The following is a 27,294-nucleotide window of genomic DNA, read 5'->3' as shown; positions in this document are numbered from 1 at the left end:
CATTTCACTAGTAGGTGCCATAGGGCAGATAGCTTGCTTACTATCCTTAAAGTCACAAATGTGCTCACCTTCAAACTACAAAGCTTGATGTCCATTTCAGCCCTATGGTTCTTGAAAATGGCGAAAAATCTTGTCAAATTCTGTCAGTAGGATGCCTGTCAACAGGGTTACATCTACTCTTGAAGAGTTAAGTCCCAAGGTAGCAAAGCTTGGCAAGTGAATGCCTATTTCAATTGAGGGTCCTGTACTGGGTATAGCTTCTCAGCCATGTGCAGTGGGTCTGGTCATCAATCCTGCCTTTTGATGCTATTATGAGTTCTCATATTTTTCTGATTTTTCATAAGGCATTTAATTCAGAGAGTCTGAGACAAACACAGCTAGTCCAGATGTCATCCTAAATCAGAAGTCAACCAGATTCTATTAATAGTGATATTTCACATCAAAGATTTGACTGAGCTCATTGATGCATACCTGACATTCCAAGTTGTAGTAGTATTTATACTGGCAGCTCTCCTTGTTTCTGGATTTATATTCAGAACTCTCAATAAAATATTTAGCAGTTTTGAAAATAGGTTCTGAAATGGTTTTAATAAGCCTGCAGTTCTCATTTTCATTTCATCCTACCCTCCAAAACTTGCTTGCTAACCTTAGGTACATAATAATATAAGGAAAATTAGAGTGAAATTACATCATTTTTAAAGGTTATTCCTCAAATTCCTAACCTTAATAAAACATATTGTATTTAACGAGTTTATCATGGGGCTTCCCTGGTGGCTCAGTGGTAAAGAATCCACCTGCCAATGCAGGGGACACGGATTCCATCCCTGGTCCGGGAAGACCCCACATGCTGCAGAGTAACTAAGCCTATGTGCCACAACTATTGAGGCTGTGCCCTGGAGCCCAGGAGCTACAGCTACTGAAGACCATGTGCCCTAGAGCCCGGGCTCTGAAACAAGAGAGGCCACCATGATGAAAAGCCACGCACCACCACTAGAGAGCAGCCCCCACTCTCCACAACTAGAGAAAAGCCCACGCAGCAGTGAAGGCCCAGCGTAGCCAAAAATAAATTTTTAAAAAATCATTATAAAAAAGGAAAATGTTTGACACCATTTTAGCACAAAACTCATCCATTTAGCCCAGCATTTATGCATATTTCAGCCATTGGAGAAGTATGCAGCCACTTCTCTTCATGACTACAACATTATGGGAGTGGAAAGATAAAAATATATAGTTAAGAAATGGATATGTTTAATTTTTTCTTTCTTTATTTAAAATGTTTAGCACTTTCGTATTTCAAAATGCTCATGAATTCAGTTTTAGATTCTGAGTATATTATTAAATTCTACTATTTAAATTAGAAATAGTCAAAGTAGCTCCTTCAATTTGCTCAGAAGCAGTGCTGGATAAGTTAGACTTCATTAAAATTAAATTTTTTTGCTCTGCAAAAGACACTGTAAAGAGAATTAAAAGACAAGCCACAGACTGGTAGAAATATTTTCAAAAGATACATCTGATAAAGGACTGTTATACAAAATATACAGAGAATTCTTAATATTCAACAATAAGAGAACAAACAATCCAGTTTTAAAATGGATCAAGAACTTTAACAGATAGTTTACAAAAAAGATATACAGACTAAAATCACCATGTGAAAAGATGCTCCACATTATATATCATCAGGGAAATGAAAATTAAAACACAATGAGATACCACTACAATCCTTTTCAAATGGCCAAAATCCAGAACACTGACAACACCAAATGCTGATGAGGATGTGAAGCAAAAATAATTCTCTGACATTGCTGCTGCTGCTGCTGCTAAGTCACTTCAGTCGTGTCTGACTCTGTGCAACCCCATCGACGGCAGCCCACCAGGATCCTCCATCCATGTGATTTTCAAGGCAAGAGTACAGGAGTGGGTTACCATTGCCTTCTCCGGCTTTTGCTCTACAACCCAACAATCACACTGCTTTATATTTAGGAGTGTGAAAGTAGCTGAAAACACACGCAAAACCCTGCATACTAATGTTTATAGTAGCTTTATTCATAATTGCCAAAAGTTGGAAGCAACCAAGATGTCTTCCAGTAGGAATGGATAAACTGTGGTACATCCAGACAATGGAGTATTATTCAGCATTAAAAAAAAAAATGATTTTTCAAGCCATAAAAAGACATGGAGGAAATTCAAATGCATATTACTAAGTGAAAGAAGCCAATCTGAAAAGGCTACATAAAGTGTGGTTCCAACATACGACATTCTGGAAAAGGCACAACTACAAAGACAGTAAAAAGATCAGTGGTTGTCAGAGATTAGGGAGAGGAAGAGATGAACAAGTGGAGAATAGAAGATTTTTAGGATAATGAAATTATTCTATTATAGTTCAGTTCAGTTCAGTCGCTCAGTCGTATCCGACTCTTTGCAACCCCATGAACCACAGCACGCCAGGCCTCCCTGTCTATCACCAACTCCCAGAGTCCACCTAAACCCATGTCTATCAAGTCGATGATGCCATCCAACCATCTCATCCTCTGTCGTCCCCTTCTCCTCCTGCCCTCAATCTTTACCAGCATCAGGGTCTTTTCCAATGAGTCAGCTCTTTGCATCAGGTGGTGTTTATGGTACTACAATTATGGATACACGTCAGAGTATATAGAGTATACTGGTATCCTCCAGTATAGTATAATACTATAATGATAGATATATGTCATTTATGCTTCTGTCCACACTCATGGAATGTATAATACCAAGAGTGAACCCTAATGTAAACTATGGACTTTGGATGATAATATGTCAATGTAGTTTCATCAATTGTTGATGATGAAGAGTCTTATGCATGTTTCAGAGTAGGGAGTGTATGGTAAATCTCTATATGTTCCTTGCAAATTTGCTGTGAACTTAAAATCACTCACAAATTTTTTTTAAAAAGTACTGTACTATCATGATTAACTCAATTACTTATTACAAGAAAACTGTTCAACTGGTCACAATGCTCTACCAAAAAGTTTCTGTTTTTTAAAAAGACAATGTTTTTAAAATTACGTTTTGGCTTTGACTTAAAAAATAAGCCAAATATTCGAGATAATCCAGTAAAATACACTGTAATTTGGCAAGTCTTTAAATCCTTAGATGCACTGGGCCTAAAGAAAGAAGTGTAAACGTCCATGATTCAGAAGTGTAGGGAGAAATTAAGGCAATCAGAACTTGATTGTTATGCTCTAACAGAGAAAAGTTACTATCCTAGGAGGAGCAAGATACTGGACTCCCCTGGAAGGATAGCAGCTTCTAAGTAATATGCAGCAGTACAACTAGAAAAAAAGGAGCTCAAGACTGCAGAGCTAGGCTTGAAACATTCAGGATGAAGAAAGAATCTTGGATAGACTGAAGACCTGTCTAAGCATGGCTTGTCCAAGATCACTAGGACAGGCATGTTCTCAAATTTGGAAATTTCATCAAGTCTGTGGATATAAAGCTATGTTCTAGAGTGGGTTCTACCTGACAACAATATATAGTATTCATGGTCATTTTAATCTTGGTTTTGAAATTGCTATTTTCAACACCCTTAATATGCTTGTGCTTGGTGATAAAGTCTTTTTCAAACACCACCAACTCTTGTCAGATACATGCAAAAATAGTGATAGTTTTTAAAAATATTGTTTTAATTAAATAAATAGTAGGCTTCTGGAAGTGTTACATGCATTCAGCCAAATACAGTTATACCTCAGTCAATGTGGAGAGTCCCAACCTTCAGTGTTCTCAGGGAGAGTCCATATACGTATATGCTGTGGATTTGACTACTCTTTTCCTAAAAGGAATACTAGGAATGTGCTTGATGGTGGGAAGGAGCCAGGATGACATGACTGACTCCAGGCAGCCCCTTTCATTTGCAGAGCATTTTGAATTTTACCTTTTTTTTTTTTTTTTGGCTTACATTATCAGTTGATCCTGCAACCATCCATCCAGTGAAGTAGGTTATCCTTGTCCTCTGCTGTCAGATTTTAGAAAATCAAGATTCATTAGATTAAGCAACTTGCCTGAGATAGTAGATATCCGAGCTAAAACTTTTCTTGAGCTATCTGTCTAAAATTTTCATCTTGGAAAATATTCAAGCATGGGTAGGAAATGGAATAACGGAGAATCCTAAGTTAGGGGAAATTTTTTAAATAGAGATCTACTTGCATGTAGCAATCATTCAGCTTTAGCAAGTACTTTTAATGATAGGTGTTGCTAGTTGGGGAAAACCCAAATGGGTGTGTGTGTGTGTATGTGTATGTGTGTGTGTGTGTGTGTGTGTGTGTGGTTTTTCTCAGCATGTGGAGCTTAATAACCCTAATCACGTTCACATGAATATCTTCTGAAAATGACGATTCTTGGAATTCACCCCAGTTGCTCTTAACTCTTGGAGAAGGGCATGGCAACCCACTCCAGTATTCTTGCCTGGAGAATCGCATGGACTGAGAAGCCTGATGGGCTACCATCCACTAAGTCTCAAAGAGTTGGACAAGACTGAAGTTACTTAGCTGAGCTCCTAACTCTGGGAATCTCTAAGGGTGAATCTATATCTTTAACAAGAGACCCTCCGCTGACCTTTAAACTTGACTTCTCGTGCCTTTCCGGGTCTGTAGTTTCGGGCCGGGCTGCGCTGGGCGGGGCAGGGCTGGGCGGGGCTTGGGTGAGGTTGGGGGAAGTGGCGGGAGGGGCACGGTCTGGCTTGGAGGGGTGGAGGGTGAAGGGTTAAGGGATCCACGCGCAGGCGCTGCCCTCTGAACTGGAACGGAAAACAACTTCCGGTTGGAGTCACTCGGCCGGGCGCCGGCGACTTAGAGACTGGAGAGACCGGTGCGGAAACCCTGAGCTGTGAGTAAGAAACTTCGCTAGCGAGTTGCAGTGTCCGAATGCGTCGGGCACGGCGACGGAGAATTTGTGTGTGTGAGCGAGAGGGATGCGCTGGCCGTATGGGCGCCACAGGGAGAGAAGCCGCGGAGCTGCAGAGACAACCAGTTCTCATGGTGGGGAGGGACTTTGTGCGAAAGAAATCACCTGGGTCCCTGTCCCGGAGCGAACCGGGAGGGGCTTTCCGGGCCCACGGCGTCTGCGCAGCAACGACGGCTGCCGGGGACGGATCCTGCCCGATTCCGCGTCGGCCGCTCTCTGTGACTTGATTTCTTGGCCTGCCAACCGGGGAGGCAGGCCTGTGATGTCAGAGTGAGCGGTAGACCCCACCTGGAGGTCCCAGCCCCCTTGAGGACCGAAGGCTGCCTTCCAGAAGTTAATACTATCTTTGTTACTCTTTCAAAAACTTCCTAGGTTCTTTCTGTTGTTTTTTTTCCCCCAAGGTTATTGCACAGTTTCTGTCTCAGCTTTCCTGTGGGGTGTCATCATAGCCTTGTCACTGAGAAGTTGGGTAACCTCCCCGAGGGTCAAGGAGAAACTGGATGGCTGAGGCGGAAAGAGCAGAAGCAAACCCTGCCCCCAGTGGGAACCGGGCGTTAGGCGGAATCCCTTGTGCGGTGTAAACTGACTAGTGATGAGTTACACGTGTAACAGGCTGTGCTCGTCACGAAGTGAAACAAGGAGGGGGAAGATACTCAAACCAAAGAGACTCTGTGTCTCTTACTATGCTGTAACAAGAAGTAGAGCAGCCTTTGCTATATAAAGTGTCATGTGTCTCACAGATTCTTTTGACAAGTTGTATCTTAAGAGAGAAACGGTAGTAAAGGAAGTGAAGTGACACGAAAGTGAAGGGAAATAGCGTGATCTGTTTCCCTACCACGACGGGAATACACACTTCAAAGAGGGGGAACAGAGAAGCGAGCTCTGTAGTCTGCTGAAAAAAATGTTTTGTCCCTCTCATTGGGGAGGAGAAGAGAACCCTAAAGTGGTAACAGTCATGTTTTAAGCAGAAAATGAAACTCCTTCACGGCCCTTTCCCCAGCCACAGGTACTCCAACGCCTTGCACATCTCTCTTAGTTGTACATAAACGTGTTATTTCGCTTTCTTATGAAAATCAGATTGTATGTGCATACAGTCCTATGATTTCGTTTTTCAGATAGAATATATATGGAAATCTTACCATATATAGCTCTGCTTTACCTTAATGTCAGCATGGGATTTCTTTGCCTGGATGTTCCAAATGTAGTTAAACATGTCTTAATATGGCCTGTCTATATATTTTGCCCTTGTTCTTCACGATTATTTAATCTATATTTCATTAGGATACAAATTATTAACCCTTTGTGAATTATATGGCGAATATTTTCAAGAACTAGTAGTCTTTGGGTTAAAAGGCCCAGGTTTTCTCTTAAGAAGATGGTCCTCACTCAAAAATTATTAAAATATTTTCCTATATTCATTAAATATTCTTACAGTGTTATGCTTTACTCATTAAAACATATGAAAATTATTTTTTAACATTTTATAAGATAGGGATTTAGCCATTTTTGCTGAAATCATTTGCTGAAATCAATTAATTCCCAATGGGCTAGAAATACTACCTTAATATAGTAAATTTCCAGGCATACATGAGTCTTTTTTGGATTCTTGTGTCCCTTTGTTCTGTTTGCTTCTTCCTATACAATTACCAATCTCTCTTTGTTTAGGCATTTTGTAGTCATTCATACGGAGAAGGCAACGGCACCCCATTCCAGTACTCTTGCCTGGAAAATCCCATGGATGGAGGAGCCTGGTAGGCTGCAGTCCATGGGGTCGCTAGGAGTCCGACACGACTGAGCGACTTCACTTTCATGCATTGGAGAAGGAAATGGCAACGCACTCCAGCGTTCTTGCCTGGAGAATCCCAGGGACGGGGGAGCCTGGTGGGCTGCCATCTATGGGTCTCACAGAGTCGGACACGAATGAAGTGACTTAGCAGTAGCAGTAGCAGTCATTCATAAAGCAAGTCCCTCTTTAAATATCCTTGGTGATTGTGTTCTCTCTCAGGTAAAAGTTAAAGTAAACTATATTTCATTAAAACAGGTTTCTTTGGGGGGTTTTGTTGTTGTTGTTGTATAGTTGCTCAGTCATGTCCGACTGTTTGTGACCCCATGGACTGTAACCCACCAGGCTCCTCTGTCCATGGGATTTCCCAGGCAAGAAAGCTGATATGGGTTGCCATTTCCTTCTCTAGGGGAGAGATTCTCCTGCCTTGAAGGCAGATTCTTGACCACTGAGTCACCAGGGAAGCCCTTGGGGGGTTTTAACTACCCACTAATATTTTGTGACTGACATGTAGATGATTTATATATCTGGCCAACTTTCTAAAATTACTGGTTTAATAAATTGCCTCTTAAATTTTCTAGGAAAATAGTCTTCTGAATATAATCTTACCTCCTTCTTTATACTTACTTCTTTCTTTTTTTTTTATAAATTTCTACCTTCTCCAAAACAGTGATATATAATAACAGTGATTCTGGCCATCCTTATCGTATTTATTCATTTGCAGTTATTTTTATTGTGTCATCATTGAGTATGAATTTTATAATAAATTTCAAATTTTATTTATCGAAGAAGTGTCTTTAATATTTCTAGCTTTTGGGATTTTTACAGGGAATAGATTTTGGATTGTGTCTAAAGTTGGGGTTTTTTTATTTTTTCTTTTGCATTGGCTAGCACTTTGAGAGCAGTTTTGAACAGTAGATGTTGAGTTTTCATTTGGTGTATATATTTCTTGTTGTCTTGATGTATTTTCATTGCTACTTTAGTACTAAACATTTTTATCAGGAGTGGAAGTTGAGTTTTGTCGTATATGACATTTTGGCATCTAATGTGGCCAATCATGTGGTTTTCTTCCTTGACCTTTTAGAATGGCAAATTGTTTTAATAGATTTCTACTTTTGTTGTTGTTGTTGTTTTTAATTTTTATTGGAGTATAGTTGACTTATAATGTGTTAATTTCAGGTGTACAGCAAAGTATATGTACATATATCCACTTTTTTTGTTTGTTTGTTTTCCCATATAGGCCATTAGTCAGTTCGGTTGCTCAGTCGTGTCTGACTCTTTGTGACCCCATGGACTGCAGCACTCCAGGCTTCCCTGTCCATCACCAACTCCCAGGGCTTGCTCAAACTCATATCCAATGAGTCGGTAATGTCATCCAACCATCTTATCCTCTGTCGTCCCCTTCTCCTCCTGCCTTCAGTCTTTCCCAGCATCACGGTCTTTCCCATTGAGTCAGTTCTTTCCATCAGGTGGCCAAAGTATTGGCGTTTCAGCTTCAGCATCAGACCTTCCAATGAATATTCAGGACTGATCTCCTTTAGGATGGACTGATTGGATCTCCTTGCAGTCCAAGGGACTGTCAAGAGTCCTCCAACACCACAGTTCAAAAGCATCAATTCTTCGGTGCTCAGCTTTCTTTACAGTCCAACTCTCACATCCATACATGACTACTGGAAAAACCGTAGCTTTGACTAGATGGACCTTTGTTGCCAAAGTTGTATCTCTGCTTTTTAATATGCTCTCTAGGTTGGCCATAGGTTTTCTTCCAAGGAGCAAGCATCTTTTAATTTCATGGCTGCAGTCACCACCTGCAGTTTCAATTGTTTCCCCATCTATTTGCCATGAAGTGATGGGACTGGATGCCATGATCTTAGTTTCCTGAATGTTGAGTTTTAAGCCAACTTTTTCACTCTCCTCTTTCACTTTCATCAAGAAGATCTTTGTTCTTCTTCGCTTTCTGCCATAAGAGTGGTGTCATCTGCCACCACCACCAAATATCAAGGTTATTGATATTTCTCCTGGCACTGTTGATTCCAGCTTGTGCTTCATCCAGCCCAGCATTTCACATGATGTTCTCTGCAAATAAGTTAAATAAGCAGGGTGACAGTATATGGCCTTGATATACTCCTTTCCTGATTCAGAACCAATCTGTTGTTTCATGTCCAGTTCTAACTGTTGCTTCTTGACCTGAATATTGATTATGGAGTATTTAATAGATTTCTCTGTGCTATACAGCAGGTTCATTAGTTATTTTATATAGTGTGTATATATCAGTCCCAGTCTTCCAATTTATCCCTCCCCTTTAACTCATGTTAACTGTAAGTTTGTTTTCTACATCTGTGCTCTACTTCTGTTTTGTAAATAAGTTCATTTGTATCTTTGATTTCTAGTTTTTGAACCAACCTTACACTTCATCATTGTGTTGAATTTAAGCACATAGGTTTCTTTTTGGTAACAATTTTATTTAAAATCAGTGATTGAGTTACATCTTTAGTCATCTTTGTTCCTATTATCTTTGCCAGAGTTTAATATCAAGGCTATGCTGATTTTCTAAAAAGAATTTAGAATAGTTTTTTCTTTCTATGCTTTGAGGTAGTTTAAATAGCTTGTTTAGTTGCTAAGTTGTATCTGACTCTTTGCAACCCCATGGATTGTAGCCCACCAGGCTCCTCTGTCCATGGGATTTCCCAGGCAAGAATACTGGAGTGGGTTGCCATTTCCTTCTCCAGGGGATCTTCCTAACTCAGGGATTGAACTCAGCATCTCCTGCATTGCCAGACTTAGCTCAACTTGCTGAGCCACCAGTGAAACCTAAAATAGTTTAAGAGCTCTCTGTTTGAAAGTCTGAAAGAATTAATTCATGAAACCATCTGAAAGTACAGTGGACCCTTAAATAATACCTGGAGGTTAGGGGTGCCACAGCTCCCAGTAGTTGAAAATCTGCAAGCAGTTTATAGTCAGCCCTCTCTTTCCGAGGTTCTGCATCTTCAGATACAATCAACTGCAGATAGTGTAGTACTGTAGTATGTATTTAGTGGGGAAAAAAATTCGCCCGTAAGTATATCCATGTAGTTAAAACCCATGTTGTTCAAGGTTAACTGTACATTGTTCTTAAGGCAACAGTAATATTCAGCAGAAAGATCCAGAACTTTAAAAGGCAAACAAAAGCTCCTTAGAGTAAATCCTTATAATTGAAGGGGTGTGAAGCACCAATAATGTAGAGAATGAAGAACTGCTGTACCGATCCTGGTCATTTTATCCTCCACCTTTTTTTATTTTTCAGGGAAAATGCTGTAGTAGACTGAGGGTCTAATAAAGCGCTTTATGGTTTTTTCTCTCCTCTACTCCAATTTATCAAGGAAAGGGTGTTGCTTCTACATGGGCAAGCTTTTATGCCCTGAAAGAACAGTTTCACTTTGTTGTCATCAGCTTCCCAATTTTCCCAGGAAATTTCTTGCTTTAGAGGTAGTAACCAAGCTGACATTCTACTCTAGCCAAATCCTATAGGGGAGTTTCAAAATGAGTGGCTGAGAAAATATACAAGCTCAGCATGCTTTGACTTACTGAATATGAAGTGAAAATCAGCAACAGTCTAGGTATGTACATAGCCTGTGGACACACTTAAGAACAGGGCTGGCTTCTGAGGCATAGAAGCCATATATGCACAGCCCACTGTTTGGCTCAGCTAACGAATGGCTTACTGTTAATATGTGGATAGTAGTATATTATGTAATCTCTGGGAGAGCTATTCACTTTTATAAATGATTATTTTAAATACTTTTTGATTGCTTTCAAGTAAGACTATTACTTTAGATAATGCAGTTTAGCAGTATACATCTGTGAACTGGAGGAAACTTCAAGACGCTCATAAATATTATTTACAGAGGAATGCAGGTATTCTGTCAGTGGATATTTGAGTATCTTAACTTAAACATCTGTTAATCTAGAACACGTGATTATTGGCATAATTTGGGGGCATGCCCTTCCCTGGTAGCTCACTGGTAAAGAATCTTCTGCCAATGCAGGAGTTGGGTTGGGAAAATTCCTTGGAGTAGGAAATGGTAACTCACTCCAGTATTCTTGCCTAGGAAATCCCATGGATAAAGGATCCTGGTGGGCTACAGTCCATGGGGTCACAAACAGTCAAACACAACTTAGTGACTAAACAACAACCTATAACAGACAAAGACTGCATATTTTTAAAAAGCATACCAGTTATCTGTCAGAAAATGATTAAAAAAAAAAAAAGAATACATAGCCTCTTGATGTAAAACACTATTCTAACAACAGTTGGTCCTTGAACAACACGGAGGTTAGGCATGGCAACCCTCTGCTCAATTGAAAATCTGCATGTAAAGTTAACCCTCTGTATCCAAGGTTCCTGTGTATCTGTGGTTCCACCATATCGGCAATTGCACATCCAGGGATTCAACCAATGACAGATCATATAGTACTGCAGTATTTACTCATGAAAATATCCATGGATAAGTGGACTTGTGCACTTCAAACTGGTGTTGTTCAAGAGCCAGCCATATACTCATGCTTTAGCTGATGAGCTATTGCTACTCAATATCCTTTTGTTTTCTAACAGCTTTCTAAGCATGAATATTACTATTCAGTTTCAACTTGATTGTGTGTAATGATGTCAAACCAAGTTTTAGTTTCTATTTTCTGTAGGATTTACATTGTGGCTACCATTCATCCCATGTTGTCTCTTACGGTTACTGCTATGGTTTTCAGTCATGGGTAGAGGAAAAGAGGAGGCTATTAGCAAGAATAGCTAACAAAATTGGTAACAAAATTTCTCTGTAGTCCAAAACCAAGATTCTGAATCATTTTCAGAAAAGGATAACAGAATATGAATTCAACTCCCTTGTGGGTGGGTGGCAAATTAGCGTACGCAATCTTTTGAACTGTGTGCATTGTTTGAAAACTGTTCAAAAAAGTTGAGGAGGATTGAAACAGGCAGTGGTACCAGAGCCTTGGCAACTGAAAACAAGCCTTTGGGACCTATGTAATTGTATATGTTACAGTTTTCAATTCCTAATCTATAAAAACATTTTTTAAAATCGTGGTAAAATACACATAATGTGAAGTTTACCACCTTAGCCATATTTAAGTGTACAATTCAGTAGTGTTGAATGTATTCACATTGTTGTTCAAGCAAGAAAAGCATTTCTTAAGAGACTTTTTAAATTATTTTAAGAAAAAAGTTTGGGAAGTAAATAATAATGTTAATTGTTTGTCTCATGGGAGAAGTGTCCTGAACAGTAACCTTGTTTTCTTCCTTTTTAACTTCAGAGATATACTTTCTTTAATGGTAATTATCATTACTAAATTATGAGGGTAAACATTTTGAGCAATGATCTGTAGTAGCTTTCACTTACCACCGTGCTTTTTTCTTGGCAAAAAAAGAAGGGTCTATTGAAAACATGTTGTTAACAGTGAAAACAGTCTGTCTACAAGTCATTGTAGTTATGAATTATTGGAAATTGAGTGGACTAAGAAAAATAATGAGTTCTAGTTTGATGGTTACTTACCTGAAGTTATAGGAATCCTTGAGATATTTGCAGTAGAATTAGGTATGGAGAATTGTTCTCTTTAGCAGCAGAACAAACTCAATCAGGTGATTTTGCTGTGAAGAATGATTTGCTCTAAGGACAGAAATCAGGGATTCAAGTCCCTTCAAGATAACAATTTTAAATTACTCGAAAAAAAATCAACTATTCTTGTGGGGTATGTAAGTGGTTTTACTATTTCTAGCCAATAAATATATGGCTTTTACCATGATTAATTTCATGACTTTATATATTTGCTATCCCTAAACTGAAATGCCTTTTCCTTCATATTGATGTTTTTCAGCCTTTTTATATCCATATTTCCTTTTTTATAAACATTAAAATACCACAAATCCTAGGAGATAAAAATATGTGACCTTTCTTCACACAAAGGTCTTACACCTCCTCATACTGAATGTAAACTTCCTCTTGAAGTTTTCCCCATCCAAGAATATTCTGTAGAGCCCTACTTTATATGATTTATGAAAGACAGATTTTTTAAATATTAGGTAACCATTTTAAACTGATAATTCTTCTCCCACATCTCCAGATTCTAACATGGCCCCTACTCAGAGGAAAGGATACCCCTTAACATGGCTAAGCAAGCTAACTGAGCAATACCTCAGATGGGTAGAACATCTCATGTCCAGTTTCCCTTTTGGTGTTACACGCTATTTCATTTTGCACTTCAACCCATAGAATTTTATACAACTTGAGGGAAAGAAGTGCTGCTGGAGATAAAAAAGGAAGTGAGGCAAAGCTGAGACTCATGGGTGTGGTCTTTGGCTATGAAGTCTCCTTTTAACTCTTAGAAGATAACAAAAAGTTTCACCAAGTTCTGACATCCAGAAAAATAGAGAACCTAGTTTGGTGAGTTTTGGGTTTGATCTGTGGGATTGTCTTACCTTATCTATCCTGATGCATTTAGCTAACCAGCTTATTTTTAAAAAAATGCAAAATGCAAATTCTGACTCTGCTGGATCTGTGATATTTAAGTTTCTGTGATTTCAGCTGCCTGAAACTTGGAACAGTGGTACACAGTGACAGCATAGTGCAGTGTGCTATGGGTATATCCATAACCGAAGTTTACAACCTGGAGAGTGAGAATAGAAATGGAAGCTGTCATTTTGGGGAACTGGCTGCTGTACTAATGGAAGTCTCTTAAAAGTGGGAAATGATTGGAAGTAAATGTCAGGAGTGACAGTTCTCTTCCATTTCCTTTCTTCAAGTAAGGAAACACACATACTTTTCAGTGTGGTCAAAGGTTTACCTTAACCATCTAAGACAGAAGATGTCCTTTTATTTATGTGTATATACTACATTATTGACTTTTTTTCTGCTTTTTGCTTTTGTTGCTTTTTGTGGCTGAGGAGTCAAACATAGAGCTAAATAGAAAAGACAGGATGTATCTCTCATTCACTTGCTCACCTCTTCCTTTGCTAAAATGGCAACTTTTCTGAAGTAGAATGTGAACTGTTATTATTCATACCCCAAGGGGTTGGGAAAAGCAGGTGACTTTCTTTTCTAGGGCAGAGTAGAAGAGGTAAACAGTTACTCTAGAATCACCCCATCCTGAAACTGCTTTAGATTTAAACTGGCCTCTTACCACAAGTGTCAACTCTGGTAGAACACTTATCCAGAAGCATAATAATCTCAGCAGTGGGGAAAACCCAGGAGAGGACCCTTGTTCTACTTACTAAATCACCCACACTTGTCTCTACTTGTCCACAAAAAGTAGACCTTGTTAAAGATGCTTTTGAACTGTGGTGCTGGAGAAGACTCTTGAGAGTACCTAGGACAGCATGGAGATCAAACCAGTCAATCCTAAAGAAAATCAACCCTGAATACTCATTGGAAGGACTGATGCTAAAGCTGAAACTCTAAAAAAAAAATAATAATAAATCTGAAACTCTGATACTTTGGTCACCTGATGTAAACAGCCGACTCATTGGAAAAAACCCTCATGCTAGGAAAGATCGAAGGCAGAAGGAGAAGAGGGTGACAGAGAATGAGATGGTTGGATGACATCATCGATTCAGTGGACATGAACTTGGGGGAACTCAGGGAGATGGTGAGGGACAGGGAGGCCCGGCATCCTGCAGTCCATGGGGTCCAAAGAATCAGACGTGACTTGGCGACTGAAAAGCAAAAGGGGTGGAGGAAATCTACCTTTAAGCATGTGATTCTTTTCAAACTTGAAATCCAAATGTGTATAACTAATCAAAGTTGAGCTGCTCTGGTTGAGCTGGGCAATTGGTAGTAATTGGTAGTAGAGCATTGTTCGGCTACACACCCACAGCCTCAGTGGAGTTCCAGAAGCACACTATTTTCCTTGATTATTACTTTTTATTGAGGATTGGTTAGACACCATTTGTCATCACAGTGCTTGTTGTCAAGGACAACAAATTTAAGATATATGTATCTATAAAGTAAGGGGGTAAATGTTTGTTTAAAAAGAAGGAGGTAGGAGGAGTGAGAGTACCACTTCAGAAAATGTAACATCCCGATAGTGGGAGTCCCAAACAGGCACAGAGAAGGAATGAAATGGCCCAAAAAGTAATTCAAGAAAATTTGCAACAATGACGGATGAACTTCCAGATGGGTTAAGTACAGGAGCAGGAATCAAAATGGCCCTGAACTTCAACAAAAACAAAAGGGACAAAATTCTGAGGAAAAATTACTTCCAACCTGGGACTCAACCTGGCGAACTGTCAGTTAAATCTCAGGGTAAGGATATTTTCAGTTATCTGAAATATAATTTCAGCAAAGTCTGAAAATATACTTTCAGCAAGGTCTCAAAAAGTTTACTTTGTAAGCACTTCATCAGAAAGCTACTGGAGGGTTTACCCCACCAAATTGAGGAGTAAAACAGGGAGGATGAAGATTTGGGATACTGAGAATGAGAGATTCAGCTAGAGAGAGAGATGAATAAAGGGAATCATCAAATTCAGGTTGAAAGAAGGTCTCAAGGTGAAGGCTTTCCTCTCTGCACAGAGATGAACAAGTCTAAACTTGAGCAAGTCAGAACGCTCAAGGAGAGAAACTTGTAAGAACATGAAATTGATAGAGTAATGACAATATTTTTAAGGAAAGGAAAAGAAGCCATAGTATATTATATGGCTCAGCAGTGAATAACATTACACAGTCATAAGAAAGTAAAAGTGCAATGTAAATCTAATAAATAGTACATAAATATTAGAAGGATGAGGAGGCATAAAGGGAGGGGAGACTTTAAAAGAGAGCTGAATCCTTGTCTTGCATAATGGGAAGACAAGTAAAATAGAAATCAGTAGTGACAATATTAGCAAATTATTTAGAAATACAAAGATAAATACCAAAAAGAATCAAAAGAGCTGAAAATTGTTGCCAGGGTGAAGAAGGAAGTGGGGAGGGAGAAGAGAGTAAGGGACTTCTGTTTTTCTTAAACCTTATAAAGTTATTTGTCTCATTAAAATATAGATGCATTATGCTTTGATTAAAAATAAACAGAAATTAAATTACAGTGAAAAGAACTAAGATATTGGTCTTTTCACATCAAAGAGACCTGGATTTATCTGGGTCTTCCATTTTTCTAATTTGTTGACATTAGGCAACTTATTTAACCTTTTGAATCCCAGTTTCCTTATCTGGAGAGGGAAGATTAAAATAAGATAGTTTATGTAAAGTAGCTGGCAAGTAATTTTTATCTCAGTAGGTGTAAGACTCTACCCCTGTCCCTAATGTTTCCCAGGAGGAAATAGGGAACGACCACCATTGTTGGGATGCTTACCTTTCAGATATAAGGTTCTTAGTGTTCAGAATCTTCTGGTTCATGGCTGTGTATGTGCCTGTTCAGATTGAAGGCCTGTCACTGGGATCTCTGTTCTTTATCAACTATCTGTAGATAGAGAATTTAAAAAGAATTAAGATGATTTGTAATGTTGGTAGCAGGGAGAATCAAGTTATAAGAACTGCTTGGTGGGAGAAAAGCTGTGGTGTCAGATTTGTCTTTCAACACTAACATCAATGCAAATGCCATTAATGGTGTCTCTTCCATTAATAGAGAAAACACTTGTCACATAGACTGGTGAATTGTGGAGATTTCATGAACCAAGATCAGCAAGAGTGCTATTGCTCTGAACCATCTGCCAAAGTATCAAAATACCTTTTTTTTTTTTTAAAGAACATCTACCTTAGCAACTGCTATTTTTGATTCTGAATTCTCTGCACTTCCAGAACAATTAAAAAAGCATATCACCATGGAACAAAAGGACACTTTATGGAAGCCCATTTCCCTGCCTTGGTACATATTTGTGTAGTATTTTTCAGAGTTCAGTGCTTTCCCATTATGACTTGGCCCTCTGCGGCAGTGATTCGAAATCTCTCACACTTGTTTCTCTCTTTTTCTACCCTCGCCTACCTCCCCCGTACTCCACCCCATGCCCCCAAAAAATTATGGTCCTGGAAGTCTTGGACAGGGTTTGCTGATGTGTTTTTTTTGTCTGTCTGTCTGTCTGTTTGTTTTAACTACCCTGGATTATTCTGATGTACTGACAGGTTGGGAACCATTGTCCTACAGCATGCTGTGCCCCAGACATTCTCAACTGGGGCAGATGAGGGAACTGAGGCTCACAGAAAGGCTATAGCTTATTCACTCTCACCCATCAACAAGCATGTCTAGCTTGGACAGGGATTCTGCACTCCAGCTCTGATTTTATCTTTGGTTGACTAGGCTTTTTAATTTTGATTCTCTGATTTGTATTAAGAGAAGCTACTATATTTTACACAAGATGTGGCCTCAGTTAAAAATAAGATTTGGAATTTTTATTTTATAGCATCTTTTTATTTTTTCCAAATGCAAAAGGAAATGAAACGTCAAATCAAAATTTTTAATAAACTCTTGCCTCTCCACAATAGGATAGCATAGCAAATGCTAGGACTTACTAGATCTGAGTATTCACATGTGAGAAAAATGGGTGGCCCTGAAAAGAGTGGAAATGTGGGTAATTTTGGCACAGAGACAGGTTTGAGAAGTTGGTTTGTAGGGTTCCTCAGAGATTTGGGGTCCTGTATTCAGGAGTATTTGACATTAGGAATAAGAAAGTGTGTTGCATGGTATAAAAATATTGTATCTGGTTTTAAACTTTTATCATATTATACATTTACAGTCACACCCTAAACTTCTTGGGAATGCCTAGAAATGGAGATCTGGAAATCTCTGAAACCTTATTTATTTTCTCACTGGAGTTCTGTCAATTACTTCTAATAAAACAAGTTGTGACTTGGCAAGCATTGGCCCAACAGCCTCTAGCTGTCCTTAGGGAAATTAAAAGCCGGGGTTTGAAGAGTTCTGTGCCAGTGATCAAGAGCACAGAATATATCTTATAATTATGTAGACTTTTGCCTGTTCCCATTTATCACTGGTAATATTCTCAAGGCTAAATATGACTGCCCAGCAATTTAAACTGCAGTTTAAGAGAAGGAAATAGGCCTTTTTGTGAAAAAGGTCCTCTGTCTCCCTAAGTTTCATTCTCTTTTCATAGACGAGCTCTGTCCTTTCATAGTGATTGTGATTTAGTAAATGACTCAGAGTTGTTGGAGGGGCCCCTAATCTGTTAACTCATGAAATTTTAACTACTTTTTCAAGAAAAACTTTGCCTTTTGTGAATCTGGTACGGCCTGTGACATCTCTTACAGTATTGTCTTCGGGATAGAGGGACTTTTTTTCAAACTTTATAAGTTAAAACCAGAAAATAGGTAGAAACTGTTCTATTCCTGTGAAAGATGATTACTAATACTATTTCATTATCATAAGTTTGGTAGAGTAGACTAGAAAGACTTAAGAAAAATCACACATTCAAACGCTCTACCAGAAAGTTATTTTTCTTGTTATTTAACAGTATATAAGGGTTAACACAGCAGAGCACTAGACAATATTCCCGCCTATATTTTGGTTTGTATTTGGGAGAAAGAAAGGTGTATATCTTGTGACACAAAGTGGTACAGTAGTGAGTTTTGCTTCTTTCTCTCTCCACTGTTTTCTTTTAAAACAATGTAGAGGTTTTGTTTGTTTTTTGGTAGAAAGATTTTGGCCTGGTTGACTGTCAGCCAGTGTCAGAGGACATTAAAAACAGGACTTTAAGAATAGTAGCTGGATGGAAGGCTTACTTAGCCATCATTTCTTCCTTTAGATTTCGTTAGCACTCAGTTGGTACATTTTTTCCTGCCTATTGTTAATTATGTCTCTGTTCGCACTTTTGTCCAAAATTAAATTCAGTATCCTCTCCTGTCTCTCAGTTTTTCTTCCTGTTTCTCTGTGGCTGACTGGCATTGCTGTTTGCCCTATATTTTGAAAAATATGGCTGGCCAGACACCTTTGACAAAATAAACCGGTTACTTTGCTTATTAAAATACAGATGCTAGGACTCCTTCCCAGGCCAACTCTCTCAGAGTTGCTGAATGCTTCCTTCTTGTCTGTTGTACACATCCAGTTGGCCAGTGAATCCTGTTAAATTTGCCTTTTAAATGTCTCTTGAATCCATTTATCTTTCATTTCCCTTACTCTAGTTCAAGCCCTTAGCTTTTACCAGAATACAACAATGGTTTGCTATGGATATACTCACTTTGTCTCCCTCATTAGTTTGTATTCTGCTGGTATCTGGTTTATCTTTCTAAAACATATTCATCTCTTGCTTGAAAATTCCTTAATGTCAGCAGGTTAAAATTAGAGTGACATTCAAGGTCTATTGCAGTCTGGCCATATCTAAGTCTGCTGTGTACAGTTCATGTAGTTAGTACACTCTGCAACTGCCGGGTGCTTCATTCCAGTCATGGTCTACATGATTGGGACCCATAGGGTTTTTTCAGTGCAGGACAGTCATATGTGGTGGCCCCAACTATCCTGTCTCAGCACCCTGACCTCTCCATCCTTCCTGTATACTTACCTCACTTGCGTAAATATTGTACTCACCACCAGTCCCTAAATGCACTATACTAGTGATGGCACCCCACTCCAGTACTCTTGCCTGGGGAATCCCATGGAAGGAGGAGCCTGGTGGGCTGCAGTCCATGGGGTCACAAAGAGTCGGACACGACTGAGCGACTTCACTTTCACTTTTCACTCTCATGCATTGGAGAAGGAAATGGCAAGCCACTCCAGTGTTCTTGCCTGGAGAATCCCAGGGATGGGGGAGCCTGGTGGGCTGCCGTCTCTGGGGTCGCACAGAGTCGGACACGACTGAAGCGACTTAGCAGCAGCAGCAGAAGTGATTTCTCAGAGCGTCTACTTTTTCAGAGTGAATGTTCGTTCTCCTTTCATTCTACTTGTTGAAATCATTCTCATATTTCAGGGCCCAGTATAAGTGTCAGATCCTCTGTGAAGCCTTCCACAATTCTCTCCTTTTAATTCTTCCTTCTATTATACCTTTTTACTGCTTACACTTTTACTTAACAGTTCTTTTCTTCTTCCTTTGAGATAAAACCTATGTACAATGAAATGCACAAATCTGGAGTGGACCTTTGGGTGAGCTCATGTATTTTTGCCTTACTAAATTATAAGCTCTAATTAGAGAAAAAGGCAAAGACTATATAAGTTTGTCTCTTTCCCATGGAAAAAAAAGGGAACCTACTGTGTCTTCAGTGCTGGGTCAGTCTTGAATATGATTCCGGTTGGGATACAGCTCAGCTTCTCTTTTAAGAACTCCCCAATGGCAGTGGCTTAAACCAACAAGACGGATATTTTATTTCTCTTGTGTATGACAGTTCAAAGTATAAGATGTCCAGAGTCAATACAGCAGCTCCACAGGGTCAAGGACCTAGGCGTCTTTATTCCTGTCGTTCCACATCCCGTTGTTGTTCCACCATCCGGAAGTATTGCCCTCACCACAGTGTTTCGGGTGACTCACACAATAAAGGAAAAGGAAAGGGGGGAAAAAAGAGAGCTTGTCTTGGAAGTTACACTCACTGGCCTATGACCAGAACATAGTCACATGACCACATCAGCTAAAATTCAGGAATACTAGAAGAGCAGAGAATGGATATTGAGAAACAGTTAACAGATATGTTTCACATATGATCTCAGTCTTCACAATAAACCTACAAACTATATATAAAAAATTAATACTCAGAGAAACTAAGTAAATAGCCAGAAAAATTGCAGGTCTGAGATCTGAATTCAAAGCCTGTACTTTCTTTTCCATTCTACCTAGTAAAGTGTATTTCATGGCTGCAGTCACCATCTGCAGTGATTTTGGAGTCCAAGAAAATAAAGTCTGTCATTGTTTCCATTGTTTCCCCATCTATTTGCCATGAAGTGATGGGACTAGATGCTATAATCTTAGTTTTCTGAATGTTGAGTTTTAAGCCAACTTTTTCACTCTCCTCTTTCACTTTCACTTTCATCAAGAGGCTCTTTAGTTCATCTTCGCTTTCTGCCATAAGTGTGGTGTCATCTGCATATCTGAGGTTATTGATATTTCTCCTGGCACTGTTGATTCCAGCTTGTGCTTCATCAAACCTGGCATTTTGCATAATGTGCTCTGCATATAAGTTAAATAAACAGGGTGACAGTATACAGCCTTGATGTACTCCTTTCCCAATTTGGAGCCAGGCCATTGTTTCATGTCCAGTTCTAACTGTTGCTTCTTGACCTGCATACAGGTTTCTCAGGAAGCAGGTAAAGTAGTCTGGTATTCCTATCTCTTTAAGAATTTTCCACAGTTTGTTGTGATCCACACAGTCAAAGGCTTTAGTGCACTCATTGAAGCAGAAGTAGATATTTTCTCTGGAATTCTCTTGCTTTTTCTAAGATCCAGTAGATGTTGGCAGTTTGATCTGGGTTCCTCTGCCTTTTCTAAATCCAGCTTGAACATCTGGAAGTTCTCCATTCACATACTGTTGAAGCCTCGGTTGGATAATTTTGAGCATTACTCTGCTAGCGTGTGAATTGAGTACAATTGTGTGGTAGTTGAACATTCTTTGGCATTGCCTTTCTTTGGGATTGGAATGAAAGCTGACCTTTTCCAGTCTTGTGGACACTGCTGAGATTTCCAAATTTGCTGGCATATTGAATGCAGCACTTTAACAGCATCATCTTTTAGGATTTGAAGTAGCTCAGCTGGAATTCTGTCACCTCCACTAGCTTTGTTTGTAGTGATGCTTCCTAAGGCCCACTTGACTTCCCATTCCAGGATGTCTGGCTCTAGGTGAGTGATCACACCATCGTGATTATCTGAATCATTAAGATCTCTTTTGTATGGCTCTTCTGTGCATTCTTGGCACCTCTTCTTAATATCTTCTGCTTCTGTTAGGTCCATAACATTTCTGTCCTTTATTGTGTCCATCTTTGTACGAAATATTCCCTTGATGTCTCTAATTTTCTTGAAGAGATCACTAGCCTTTCCCATTCTATTGTTTTCCTCTATTTCTTTGCGTTGATCACTTAGGAAGGCTTTCTTATCTGTCATTGCTATTATTTGGAACTCTGCATCAAATGGATATGTTTCTCCTTTTCTCCTTTGCCTTTTGCTTCTATTCTCAGATATTTGTAAGGCCTCCTCAGACAACCATTTTTTTTTGCATTTCTTTTTCTTGGGGATGGTTTTGATCACCGCCTCCTGTACAATGTCATGAACCTCCATCCACAGTTCTTCAGGCCCTGTGTCTATCAGATCTAATCCCCTGAGTCTATTTGTCAGTTCCACTGTGTAATCGTAAGGGATTTGGTTTTAGGTCATACCTGAATTGTCTAGTGGTTTTCCCTACTTTCTTCAACTTAAGTCTGAATTTTGTAATGAGGAGTTCATGATCTGAGCCACACTCAGCTCCTGGTGTTGTTTTTTCTGACTGTATAGAGCTTCTCCATCTTTGGCTGCAAGGAATAGAATCAATCTGATTTTGGTATTGACCATCTTGTATTGATATCTTTAACCCCTTCATTTTAAAAGCAAGGAAAATCGAGGTCCAGAGGAGGCAGGACTTGCCCTTGATGTCAACACCACCATTGCTTCATCTCAAGTTTCGTAGGACAAACACTAGCCTAGGTCATCATTTCTCTAAGTAACTGTCAGTGGTATACTTAACAGTTGTCTCAGGTTTGCAGAGTTGTTCTGATCTGGAAGTTCAGGCTAGACAATGCACAAGAAATACATATAATCCTGGCCTGTTTTAGTGACAAATGAGTATTATATAGCACTAAAAACGTCTTTATAGCTACCAGGAACCTGTTTTAGAAAGGATGACTGCTATTTGATAGTCATTAAAAGGAATGGGTGAAATCATTCCTACTTATAATTCAGAACCCAAATCAGATGACATCTACCTCTCAAAGCCTTTCCTAAACCTCATAAATATTAGATGTTAGCATTCTGCTTTCTGAACTCTAGCCTTTAGATATATTCAGGTACTCATATATATTCTTTAAATTACAGCTAGTGGTGTCTTCATGGGGGTGGGTTTCGTGTCTGTTTTGTTATCACAGTGGTGAGAACATCAGTGGTGCCAAGCCCAGGCTTTGTTTTTTGTTTTATTGAATGAAATATCCATCATGGCATCCTGGGAGAATATTTTGCAGCTGTAGTAAGCAATCCTTGAACTAAGATTTTCAGAAACTTAGTCCTAGTCACGTCAGTTATAGCTTTGTAGCTATACGCGGGTCATTTAACTCCTCTGAGCCTTGTCAGTCAAATTGAAATATGAGTAATAAGAAATGAAGAACTGGTGGGAAAAAACTTCGTAAAAGGCACGTAAAACTAAGGTGGCACTATCCCTAAAGCTCCTTGCTGCATCCCGCACAGTGCCTTACGTGTATTCAGCAAACACGTGCTTTACTTTTTTTCATTTAATTGGATAGTAATGGTATATATTTTATAAAATTAAAATTTGGCCCTTGTAGTCGATACATCTTTGTTGGAGCTGGGAAATTTTACCAAGGGAAAATAAAATTATCACCCTTGTGCACGCTGACTTTCCTACTCCAGGACACTTTCATTATGCACCAAAGATCAATGAAAAGAGAAAGCAGCCTGATGCCCATGAGTTTTCTTAGTGCTTCCTCCTGGGCGAGCACCTGCTGGACCTGGAAGGTAGAACAGGAACTTGCTGCCCTCTCCATTTCCATCTTACAGGAAGTACCCAAAGGAAAAAAGGAAATACTGTCAGAGTAATAGAGGTGGATATGACAAGACTACCTTGGCTTCAAGAGGATTGCCCTATGCTTTGTGTTTTGCCCACCCAGCTATAGTGTTGGGCATCAGTGAGTTAATCTCTTCCAGGTGTAAGTATAAGGAAACCAGCAAACCATACCCAGAAATAAATTAACACAGAAGGCTTTCCTGAAAATATGTTTAAAAGAGTGAAGCCATAACTAAAAAGAGTGTTTCCACGGCAGCTCTAGCTTGGACCTTCTGGATTTGGGGGATGGTAGTGGCTATTAGGGGCTTCCCTGGTAGTTCAGACAGTAAAGAATCCGCCTGCAGTGCGGGAGACCTGGGTTCAATCCCTGGGTTGGGAAGATCCCCTGAAGGAGGGCATGGCAGCCTACTCCAGTATTCTAATCTAGAGAATCCCCACAGACAGAGGAACTTGGGGGGCTACAGTCCATGGGGTCACCAAGAATTGGACATGACTAAGCGACTAAGCACAGCACAGTGGCCATTAGATTTGAGTTTGGTCATGTTTATTATAAATAAAACCATTTCCTTGGAGTCCAGCAACTTTAAGGGATACCCAAATGTAATTGAAATGTGACTATCTCTTGAATTGTGAAATTAATTTTATACTTAACAAATGCTTTAAAAAATAGAGGAACAAGTGGCTTTAAAGTTCAGGGTGTTAATATTTGAAATCTGTCCAGTTTAACTAGCTGGGTTCCAGAGACTGTTTCCTTTTTCTCTAGTCAGTGTCACTGATCTGACACCCAATTTTCTTCTTGGCTGTGAGATAGGAATTAAATGTATCATTTATTTAGTTGTATTGACCTGAATCATATCTCCCCAGCATACATTCTTACTTCAGGAAATAGAATGTGGAATTTACTCAGTAACTCTTCGTCATGACGTTTGTGTGATCTAATTCAAGGACCTTAAATGAAGACTCCACATGATTTACTTGCATATGATGCAGCTATTTTTAGTACTGTATTTACATTTTTAAAAACAAGAATGCACCTTCTTGATGGAACAGACATGCATTTTTCGATTCACAGACGCAAGAGGTGTGTAACAAAGAAGTTTCTTAGAAATCAAATCCAAACATCTTTTTTGTTTGAAGGGAGAGAAACTTGAGTCCAAAAAGATTTAGTAGCCCTGAACTAAGGTCCCACGGTCAGTCAGTGACGGAATAAAACAAGAAACTAGATGAGTTCCCAGTTCAAGATTCTTGTTTGTCCCAGATTTTAAAATATAAGTGTGGTTTACATTGACAGTTTATTATGACATCTGCAGTTTGTTAAGACAGTTTTAGGCAATCAAGCCACATAACTACTTAAATTGTCTGATTTCTGTATGAGTGTATTATAGTATACTATACTCCCTATAGCTCCTTACCCTTATTTTTCTTTTCCTGCTCATATACTTACTTTTAATCTCATGTGCTTTTTAAAGCCACCCTAAATCCTTTTTTGAATGATAATAGTATCTAAATAAATACTCAAAATGAAGCTTTGTGCTAATGCTTATTACTCTGTTTCCATAGTGTCTGTGGTATGTTAAGAGATCCTGGCAATGTTAATTAATTATCTTAACAGTATTTCATCTTTTCCATCTATCAGAGGTAGCAGTAAAAACAGACTTCTAACTGGAATGCCTAAAAAAGTATCACTTTCATTGCTTCAGGGCTTCCCTAGTGGCTCAGATGGTAAAGTGTCTGCTTGCAATGTGAGAGACCTGGGTTTGATCCCTGGGTCAGGAAGATCCCCTGGAGAAGGAAATGGCAACCCACTCCAGTACTCTTGCCTGGAAAATTCCATGGACTGAGGAGCCTGGTAGGCTGCAGTCCATGGGTTCGTGAAGAGTCGGACACATCTGAGCGACTTCACTTACTTCAGTCACTTCATTCTTTCACAAGGTAAAAACACTGTGATCCCCATAATGTTGTTGTTCAGTCGCCAAGTCATGTCCGCAACTCTTCATGACCCCGTGGACTGCAGCACTGCAGGCTTCCCTTTCCATCACCATCTCCTGGAATTTGCCAAAGTTCGTGTCCATTGAGTCAGTGATGACTTCCAGACATCTCATCCTCTGTCAGTGTCTTCTCTGTCATCCTCTGTCGTCTTCTCCTTCTGCCTCCAATCTTTCCCAGCATCAGGGTCTTTTCAAAAGAGTCAGTTCTTCACATCAGGTGGCCAAAGTATTGCAGCTTCAGCTTCAGCATCAGTCCTTCCAATGAATATTCAGGGTTGATTTCCTTTAAAATTGACTGGTTTGATCTCCTTGCTATCCAAGGGACTCTGAGGAGTCTTCTCCAGCATCGATTCGAAAGCATCAATTCTTTGGCACTCTGCCTTCTTTATTGTCCAGCGCTCACAACCATACATGACTACTGGAGAGACCATAGCCTTGACTATCCAGACCTTTGTCAGCAAAGTGATGTCTTTGCTTTTTAACACACTGCCTAGCTTTGTCATAGCTTTCCTGCCAAGAAGCAGTTGTCTTCTAATTTCATGCCACAGTCACCGGCCACAGTGATTAGAGCCCAAGGAGATGAAATCTGGCACTGCTTTCACCTTTCGCCTTCTACTTGCCATGAAGTGATAGGGCTGGATTCTGCGATCTTAGTTTTTTTAATATTGAGTCTTAAGCCGGCTTTTTCACTCTCATCCTTCACCCTTAAGAGGTTCTTTATTTCCTCTTCGCTTTCTGCCATTAAAGTGGTATCATCTGCATATCTGAGGTTGTTGATATTTCTCCCAGCAATCTTGATTCCAGCTTGTAACTCATCTAGCCTGGCATTTCTCATGATGTGCTCTATGTGTAAGTTAAATAAACAAGGTAACAATAAACAGCCTTGTCGTATTCCTTTCTCAATCCTGAACCAGTCAGTTGTTCCATACGAGGTTCTAACTATTGCTTCTTGACCAGCATACAGGTTTCTCAAGATGGTCTGGTATTCCCATCTCTTGAAGAGTTTCCATAGTTTGATCCCCATAATAAAATCCTTGAAAATTCTTCTTTAACAAGTCTAGAAAATGATGTAGGAGTGTGCTTAGTATCTTACTAAAGACTGGCTGATAGGATTGAAATATTACCTGGGTACTTAAGGGCATTGTGATGTATGGTTAGCTGGTTTTCAACAAGGATGCCAAGGGCATTCAGTGGGAAGAGAATAGCCTTTTGAACAAATGATGCCAGGACAACTCACCAGCCACATAAACAGAAATGAATCTGGAGCCCTACCCCATACTGTCTTACACAGATTAACTCAATACAAATCAAAGGTCTAAATGTAAAAGCTAAAATTATAAAATTTCTAAAAGAAAATATAGGTGAAAATCTGTGTGATCTTGGTTGGATTAGGCAGGGGTTTCTTAGATATGAAAATCACAAGAACAAAAGAAAAAGATAAATTGGACTTCATCAAAATTAAAACTTTGTCAAAAGACACTATCAAACAAAAAGATAATCTACAGAATGGAATAAAATATTGGAAATTATATATATGCATGCACATATATATATATATATATATATATAAAAGAAGGCAATAGCAACCCATTCCTGTGTTCTTGTCTGGTAAATTCCATGACTCTGGAGCCTAGCAGGCTACAGTTCATAGGGGTCACAAAGAGTCAGACACAACTGAGCATGCATGCACATGTATATATACACACACACGTATGTATGTGTGTGTATATGCCTTCCCAGGTGGCACTAATGGTAAGGAACCCTGCTTCCAGTGCAGGAGACGTAGAGATGCAGGTTCGATCCCTGGGTTGGGATGATCCCCTGGAGAAGGGAGGGCATGGCAACCCACTCCAGTATTCTTGCCTGGAGAACTCCATGGATATAGGAGCTTGGCAGGCTACAGTCCATGGGGTTGCAAAGAGTT

At 39.4% G+C, this 27,294-nt stretch overlaps 1 protein-coding gene across 6 annotated transcripts in view; it reads left to right on the top strand.

The window, feature by feature from the left end:
- Positions 1-27,294, top strand: part of TANK (TRAF family member associated NFKB activator) — a 96,095-nt gene that overhangs the window by 13,692 nt on the left and 55,109 nt on the right. For 2 of the 6 annotated variants that reach the window (XM_061436929.1, XM_061436972.1), the window contains exon 1: positions 4,772-4,854. The exons of 2 other annotated variants lie outside the window; for them this stretch is intronic. The gene's annotated coding sequence lies outside the window, so the exon portion shown is untranslated. Of the gene's footprint in view, positions 1-4,758; positions 4,855-27,294 lie in introns of those variants that run through there. 2 more of the 6 variants (XM_061436964.1, XM_061436956.1) reach the window with 2 other exon arrangements.

This window comes from Bos javanicus, chromosome 2 (assembly GCF_032452875.1).
Source record: "Bos javanicus breed banteng chromosome 2, ARS-OSU_banteng_1.0, whole genome shotgun sequence".
Classification (NCBI taxonomy): domain Eukaryota; kingdom Metazoa; phylum Chordata; class Mammalia; order Artiodactyla; family Bovidae; genus Bos; species Bos javanicus.
Note: the sequence above shows the minus strand (reverse complement) of the source record. Positions and strands in the feature narration are given on the sequence as shown.